We start from the raw sequence: 8,794 nt of genomic DNA, 5'->3' as shown, positions 1-8,794 counted from the left end.
CCCCCACCGAAAGTCACCGACGAGCCGCACGGCTACAGTCAATAACCAAAGCGGCTTCGTTCTGAGCACAAGCCAAGGCACACATTTTGCGGACAACAAAACTGCTGCTTGCAGCCCCACTCACGCAGAAGGGACCATCTGCCGCTCCTCCCCGCCTGCAGCGCTCAAGTCCGGCCTGAGCCCTCCCGGGAGAGGCCCTGCAGGCTGCATCCGCACCGCAGATCACCAGCCGCTTTCTGCTCCGGAGGCTTTACGTGCTGGAAGGCAACGCAACCTCCTTTGGCTGTGTTATCCCTTTTTTTTTTTTTTTTTTTCCTCCTCCAGTGGGAAATTGAGGCCCAGAAAGAGATGGGGTGGGAAGAGCCTGCTCTGACTCTCCCTGAAAGTCCACAGCTGCACGGCTCGGCCTGCGCTCCTCAGCCATTCTGCCTCTCTGAGTCGATGTGACCCATGTTGCTCTTATTTGGTACAAAGATTTTAGGGAAATTTTTTTTTTGGGTGGGGGGGGTAACAGGCAAACAGCTGGTAAACAGTAAAAAAGGAGCAGGCACGCTTCGCGTGAACGCAGATCCCAACTTTATCTCACCTGCTAGGGGAATTGTGCTAATGAGGCTCCAGCTGGAAACAAGGAGATCGCAGAAAAGAGGCAGCTCAGGGGAAAGCGGCGAGCGTCTCTGAGCAACCCAGGCTCAGATGGCTCAAGCCACACTGGCAGGCCAGACGGCACCCCAGTGCTGTGCGCCAATCAGAAACCGCGTGCTCCGTGGGGCAAGAAGGGGAGCATCAGCATTTTCGGCCACATCTGCAACAGAAGCGACTCGAGCTTCGGGCGAACTGGCAGGATTTGGGGAGGCTGAGGTGGCCGCTCCGGCGTGCTCTGGCCAGAAACAGATTAGACCGAAAGGGCTACAGGGATCTCGGCACATGTTTGCTCACCACATTCAGGGGAACAAACGCGCTCAGTGTCGTGTGGTGCTTAAAGCACTTTGCACAGGGAAGCTGAATATCATTTTACTTTTAGCAAATGCAAAACTGCAGATATCAAAGCTAAAACTTTTGGCTGCCTTGAGACACCACTGACTTGACTTCTAATGGTAATGTGTGACCCTCAAGAGCAGAGGCTAAGGGCTACAGCAAAACCCAACATTGCACAGTCTATACGCCAAGCTGACGTGTCAAATCTACAATCACTCCAAAAATCCTCTTTGCCGGTGAATTAGTTCAGGTGAAAGGAGCTCCCCACAACCAGCGGCTCCCGTCCCAATGTCAGGGCATGAGGGCTACTCGGTATTCCCCCCCACACTGCTTCACACACAGGAAGTCAGAAAAACACGGAAAACAAGGAAGAGTCGAGTCTCAAAGGACTGATTAGCAACTACAGTGACAGGGGAGAGCAGTCTCATACCACCCAAGGCAACAGCCAAAGCCCAGCTAGGAATAAGATAGAGCTGCTCCTAATCAGAGGTCGCTGCTTGCAGAGGCAGGAAGGAGGGCTTGGCAACCAGAGCGCCGCGGCAAGGGCTGGGGTCTGACCCCGCACGTGCATCACTTCAATATGCGATACGCACATGCTGCAGGCTATCAAGCAGCTTGTGTGTCAAAGCGCTGCTGCATCAGTAACTGCTCGCTTTTGCTACAGGCCCAGCAGTGGGACATGCAGCCCCACGTCTCTGCGCGGACCCAGCCCAGGGAGGCAGCTGGAACTGCCAAAGAAACGGGAAGGATTTTTGCAAGCCCAGTATACAGGCAGCGGTCCGAAAACATGATTGAAGGCTGCATTGTTCTTTGGTTAGGCCGTGCAGCTGCCAGCTTCGGTGGTGGTGTAAATGTCCTGGAGGAAATGGGGGAAACCCAGTTCCTTGAGTCTGTTACGACTAGACTGTACGAAAAAATTTCAAATGCCATTTAAGAAACAATCTTTTGCTGGCCAGGATGCTGACTGCATTGCCTTATAGGTCTTTTCCAGCTCAAAGATTATGTCATTCCAGGCATGGTCGAGCCTCGCTGCTCTTCTTTATGAAAAGTCCTCTGAACGCCTCAGTTCACATTGCTGCTGCTGGTAAGCTTAACCCGCAAGCAGCCAAGGCATATCCAGGCATGACTCAAAAAGCGGCTGATCGCTTCTGGAATTGCCTGCGTACGGTAGGTGCAGCCTGCTTTACAGCTCAGCAGTTCAAATCCAGGTCAGCAAAATTTAACTGAGACTAGCCAGTGGGCCCATTTCACCTTGTCAGCGCTGGCAGGTCGCAGATAGATGACCGTTGCTGAACTGTATATTCCATAGGCCAAGGCTATCACACACATCTGTACGGTGCACGGCACACTGGGCTCTGTGTCTCCCCGACTCCTAGGTGCCACTGCAAGTTAGATGTTAAATCATTGTGACCTTACGCTAAATTGTAGTAACTAGAGATCAGAGACTGCCAAATTAAACTGGCATCTGACAAAGAAACAGCTCCGTTTCCTGTTTTCATGAGCGTTTCATTGAGTGTCAAGAGGATGAGGCCAGCCTCTTCTCCGTGGTGCCCAGCAACAGGACAAGAGGCAATGGGCAGAAACTGAACCACAGGAAGTTCCATCTGAACCTGAGGAAAAACTTCTTCACTGTGAGGGTGACAGAGCATTGGAACAGGTTGCCCAGAGAGGTGGTGGAGTCTCCTTCCCTGGAGATATTCAAAAGCCGTCTGGATGCGATCCTGGGCAATATGCTCTAGGTGACCCTGCTTGAACAGGGAGGTTGGACTAGATGATCTCCAGAGGTCCCTTCCAACCTAAACGATTCTGTGATTCTGTTTCTTCCTAAGCTTGCGAATGTTAATTCGTAACTACAAAACAGCAATTTACAAAATTAGCTTTCAAGTCTCTCAAGCTCCCAAAGATCTCGGAGCTCCTCTCTGCAGTATCATGGCACTCCAGGTCACACCAGTAACGTAATTACCTCCTTACCTCTGCGCTGCTACTATCATTTTTCTGAGGATCTGCTTTCTTGACAAGGATTTCCTCTTTTTTCATAAGAGTAGGCATACAAATAGCAAATGCAAAAAAACCATAACACTGCAGAGGGACAATAACTTTTTTTTTTTTTCCTCCCAAACAGGTCATTATGTAACACTGCTGCTACAACCAGCTAGTCAGCAAGAAAAGGAAATAGGTGGTGAGAAATCAGATCTCAGAGCCGCTGATTAAACCAGAATTCTTTCACAGCCTTGTGGTACACTCTGAACTAGTCCCTTCTCATGATGGTCCAGCAATGAACTGCCCTCCTGAGCCTCTCTCAGGATTCAAGGGAGAAACATTTGGGGTCACTGGGATCTACAGCCATGCTGATGAAGGAAACTTGAGGTCTCTTGGAAACACCACGTTCTGCATGAACCAACTTCTAAAGCTTTCCTGGTTGCCCTCTGTCTAGCTGCACACCTCCAAGGTTTACGGTGAAGGGAAGCATCTCTTTTTATACCTATATTACGCTATGGACCCCAATCTTTCCTGCAGCACCTAGGTACTATCGCAATGCAACTGACAGTAAAGATTTCCATCTCACTGCAGTTGCAGCTACTGCACTTCGAACAGCACCAGGTGGATCACATTCATGTTCTACACACAGAGGCAAAACATCTATTTGCGCTGTGCCCCATGTTTCATTTAATAAACTCATGTTCTATTTGACACAATTACATCTGTTCTCTTATTTTAAAACGGTCTCTTATCCCAGCAGGGCTCCTGGCTGCGTGTCCTTGAATACACACCCCCTGGCAGACTGCAGGTGCTTACTGGTGGGCTTGAAGAGCTGCTGCCACATGATCTGGCATGTCTGCTCAGCAGCTGCCCAGCCACACTATGAAAGTCTTCACTAATATTCTTCCTGATTTTCAACAGAAGTCCTTGTGGTCATCACCAATTTATGGGCCTGGGGATGTCTTGAACTTTAATTTGCCTGAAGGCAACAGGCACCTGCAGGTGGGCTGAAGAGAGATGGCAAAAAATGGAGGAAGGCTGCCTGCATTTCTACAACGACAAGCAGTTTTGCTCCAAGAGGTTCAATACTGTGCACCCAGGTCAACTGTTATGAGAAAAAAAAGAGTCCAATTTTTCCAGTATCTCTGGGAGCAGGCACAGACTATATTCACTGTATAATAGCCCTTAGTCAAGGTAGGGTCAAAGTACTCTAGCACTGATAGCAGCAGCTGCCGTCTTCAAACCTTTACCAACTTCACCAGTGCCCCCCAGTTCTGCGCTATCAGCAAATTCCATCAGTACTTTTGATATTTGCTCCAAGAACATCAATAGAAATATCGATGAAGAGCTGTTCCAAGAAAGCTCCTTTAAAGATCAATAGCACAACTCCTTCTGTCCTCCAGCGTGGCGATGCTCCTTCTACGCAGCGTCCCCACATCACATCCTGCATTGCTCCTGTGCGCTCTACCTGTTTTACAAGAACACCCCATCTTCTCTGGTCCAATTTATTATGCAGCATGTTAACAAGATAGTAACTGATGTCCTGAAAGTTTACGTTTATCACAGTTCTCGTCTGAATCATTTGTCTTATCACAAGATTTACCAGTTTAATCTAGGCCTAATTTTAATAAACCTCTGTTGCCCTTTGCTCCATTTTATGTCATACTTTCTCCTCATTTTAAGAGCGTTAACTTTGCCCACATAAGCAAAGTTCTCTATTTACTCTTGGAGCTTATGGAAAACACATACACTCCCAGGGAACCTATGTGTTAATCTTGCATGCTGAGGGCGTTCCAGCTACGAGCCCACAGAGATTCAGCATGCAGCTGATGTAATCAGACTGACTTTTCAACAGCTTCTTCAAAGAGCTTTCGAAACGTTAACAAGTTTATTACCAAATATGGTCGCCTAATCGGCCACATTTTCTGATTCAGGCTTTACGTGTTAGATAAAGGGCCCTATCTGTGCTGAAGGGTCACTCTTAGCTCAGTGGAAACCAACTCTTTCCAAAGGTTTGGACCTCTTACAGAGGCCGCTCCTTAAGCGGTTTCTAACTTACCGACTTACCTGTGGATAGACCACCCATCACATGCACCTTCCGTTAGTGCTGGAACTGATTAATGACACATGGCGCCTTGCTGAGCAAACTCAAGGGAACTTGATTTCTGTCCAGTTGCAGTCTCTCTCCTGGTGCTTCTCTTTCTCCTTCAGGCAGGTACTCTGGAAGCGAGCTGATCTGAGCAGCAGTTACAGGGTTTTTTTGGGTCTCTTCTTCCTCCTTTTAAAACCACTCATATAATAGCTGTTTGCAGTGTAGCGTTTAACATGGAAGAGGGCTCAGATGCCTTCCCAGACTTCTAACACCGTTTAGGCTGCTTGCCAGGAAACGCACAAGCCCACAGAAAACTTCTCTTTGTAAATTCATACTCTTCATAAAACTTTTCATCCGTGCACACATCAGTGTGTTTACTATGATCTCTGGTGTAATTCCAATCAATGCAAACACTCCAAAGATAAATCTGGTACATTAAGTCTTACTTTCTTGTATAAGACAAGAATACACACAGCAAAAAAATCACTCAATATAGCTATACCATCATCAGAGAAAAAAATGAATATTGCTATTGGCAGTGTAAAGCGAGAGAGGAATTTTGTTTCGGAGCCTGCAATCATCACATTTAAATTCACATACCATGGGTCAGATCTCCTCACCTTCTTCCCTGCACAAAAAATCAGGGAGAATAACAGCCAAAGGTGACAAGGTAACTTCAGAAATACTGATATACAATAAGTATTTATGGAAACATCAACATATTACCAAAAACATTTTCCATACAGAACAGGATTTTTTAAAAGTTTTTGGATAGTAGATTTTTAGTTGATTTCAGGTTTACAGAAAAAGATGTATAAAGCCTGGAATAAATCTTCTGAAACACATTTACATTTGACAAACATTCCTTAGGGGAAGAGCTGAATTTCTGGGGATAAGGAATACTCAGAGAGAAAAATTACGTTGCCTAAGTCACAACATGGATTTACATAACGGCAGAATAAAAGCTTAGAAGTTAGTACAATGAACTATTTCTGTGTTCCCCAGTACTTACTCAAAGCTAAACTATTAGCTTACTTCCTGACTTACAAAATCCCATTCACCACATGAGATCTGGATCATAACTTCTATTCAAATACCAAGACTAACCTGCTGGCAAAGCTAGTTGCAAAGGTACGTAGGTCTGCACCACTTCAAACTACAGGACTCAGTAACAGTCCTGGACTCAGGTGCACGCTGTGGCCATGTGGCTCTCAAGTAGAGAAACTGGGCATACAACCCCAACTTCTCTGCAATACTTTATTTCCACCTAATGGAAATCCAGGCCCACAAGGCAGACTGAAGTCAGTGTGCTTTGACCAGCTCTGAACAAGGGTTAGGTGTAGAAATGCTAGGGAGCACGGTGCAACATAAGACCCCAAGTCAGTTTAGATGCAGCCACGGTGGCCTCGCTTCTGCTCCTGGGGAAGCAGCAGGCTTGGATCTACAGTCAGCAAACAAAGGACACTTATTTTGCCAAGTAATACCAGGATACCCCAATTAATAGAAAAATAAAAGGAGGAGGGGACAAAATCCAAACTGTAGAAACTTGTACCATACTGCTGATTAGCTTCAATCATATATGCCTTAAAATTCCCCTTCTAAGGCATGAATTTATTTTTTTAATCCATCGACATGGAATTTACATGATGGCAATAACGTCACTCCACAGAAAGCAGAATGTCATTTTCCAAGCTACGATAAACCAGGATGTTACATTTCCACTGAGAGAGAGAAAATGAACGGCAAGCCCTGGAAGAACACAGCTGAAGCCCTAGCGCTCTTTTCTGTGTTGCTGTATTAAGGTGGATTAGGTATAGTTACACTATAACAACAAAACATCATTTAACTCACACATACAGATCTGTCTTTCAGGAACTGTTTCACAGTAACTGCACAACGTGCAAAGCACAGCATGTCTGACTCACAGTAATCAAGCATTTCACAAACGCTACAAGAGCAAAGGTGTAAACAGCTCTTTCTGCAAGCAATCTCACAACTAGCAAGTTAGGCACCTGATTTCACGAATTCTTGAACTATTAACAAATGGCGCTACAACAATTGCATGGTTGCTACAAGACTGTAACTAAACTAGAAGCAGGAATGCTTATTGCTAACCTAATATTAAACCCCTAACCTTTTCTTCTAATAGTAAAACTACTAATTTATGCTAGCAATACCCATTAGGAAGCAGGTTGAATTATCTCTGCTCTATAGCAAAGGAAAACAAGGTGGAAACATTAAGGGACCTACCAAGAGACACAAAAGACCAGTTCAGCTGCCCACACGTAGGCGTATGGTACCCTCTGAAGTACTCAAGGCAACTGCACAGGGCTAGCAGATGTGACACAAGATCTTTGGGAGATGTGCCCTTTTGCAGCAGCAGCTGGAGGCCATGCAAAACACCCCAGGACATCTCAAACAGCAACTGAAACAAACCTGGGGTGACTGCCTGAGATCAATTTTAGACCTCCAGATTTTCTAATCCTGTCCTCTTTTTGATCACAAAAAATCAAACGCAGCCATCACATGGTGGTTTCTAATAGATGATTTCCCAGCAAACAGATTTCACAAGCAAAGAATGCTGCAACCATTTCCTTTTTCAGTTATGGTTAGATGCCCAAAGCATTTCAGAATTTCTGACTGCAAATTTGTTGCCAAATGCAGGGTTCTACACTTTAAAACACACTTTAAAACACATGCTTAACTGGATGCCTGTAGCTGGCCGCATTGACTCATGCAGAGATAATCACATGCTTAAAGATAACTATGAGTTTAAGCACCTTTCTGGAGCTGCAGAGGCGAAACAGCAAGAACACAGGCTATGCTGCCTCGTCTCCCTTATCGCTGCCCAAGTGCACTGAACTTGAATGCCACTGAACTTGAATGTCACTATGCCACATGGCTCAAGCTAGTGTTATCCAGACTGGCTACCGAGATAGTGCTTAAGTTTCAGCCGTTCCCCACTATATGCTTGAGTCTCCCAATTTGACGAGCTGAATGGCTTATCTGGAACACAGGCTAAAGCACGGGTAAGCACGTAACCAAATGGACAACTGGGGAGCTCAGAACGCGACGTGGGCTCAAGTCATCAGCTAACACAGCAGTTTAAAAGTGCACACAATTATCGCTGCTGGATCCTACCTCTGTCAAAATCACTGAGTTCTGCTATTGCGGTCAGAGCAGCGGTTCAGAACAAAATATACCCTGCAAAGAGAAGCAATACAGTCCTTGCCTATAGCATTGGGTTTTTCTCCAATTCTGAGGCAGAAAGAAGAAGCCTATATAGACACTTCTAAGGACAAACAGCCTTTTATTCTAACTTCTTACCACCAAACCCATTTCACTTTTGGCTTTCTCATAGCTACATGACATGGCAAACTAGATAATACTTTCTTATATATACTTCCATTTTTGAAGCAAAATTTTAAATGAGGGGAAAGCATGGGACAGTTACAAAAGCTGTCTTTTGTGACTGCAAAACAGACAAGCATTCAGCTGCAATTTTTAAAAGGAGCTGGGCAGCCAACTCCCTTATGTTCCTTTGAAAATCGCAGCTAAATTAGGCCAGCTAATGCTGCACAGTTCACTGGACAATATCAGCATGCTCATTCATATGCATAAATGCAGATTTCAGTGATAAAATGTTTTCATAAGTGGTACCCTTTTCAAGGTCTGACTTCCAAAGTTTGGATTTTTCTTTTTTAATGGAATTGTTCTTGTCACTGAAGAACAATTCACATGAAAAAC

The sequence above is a fragment of the Struthio camelus genome, chromosome 25 (genome assembly GCF_040807025.1).
Source record: "Struthio camelus isolate bStrCam1 chromosome 25, bStrCam1.hap1, whole genome shotgun sequence".
Classification (NCBI taxonomy): Eukaryota; Metazoa; Chordata; class Aves; order Struthioniformes; family Struthionidae; genus Struthio; species Struthio camelus.
Note: the sequence above shows the minus strand (reverse complement) of the source record.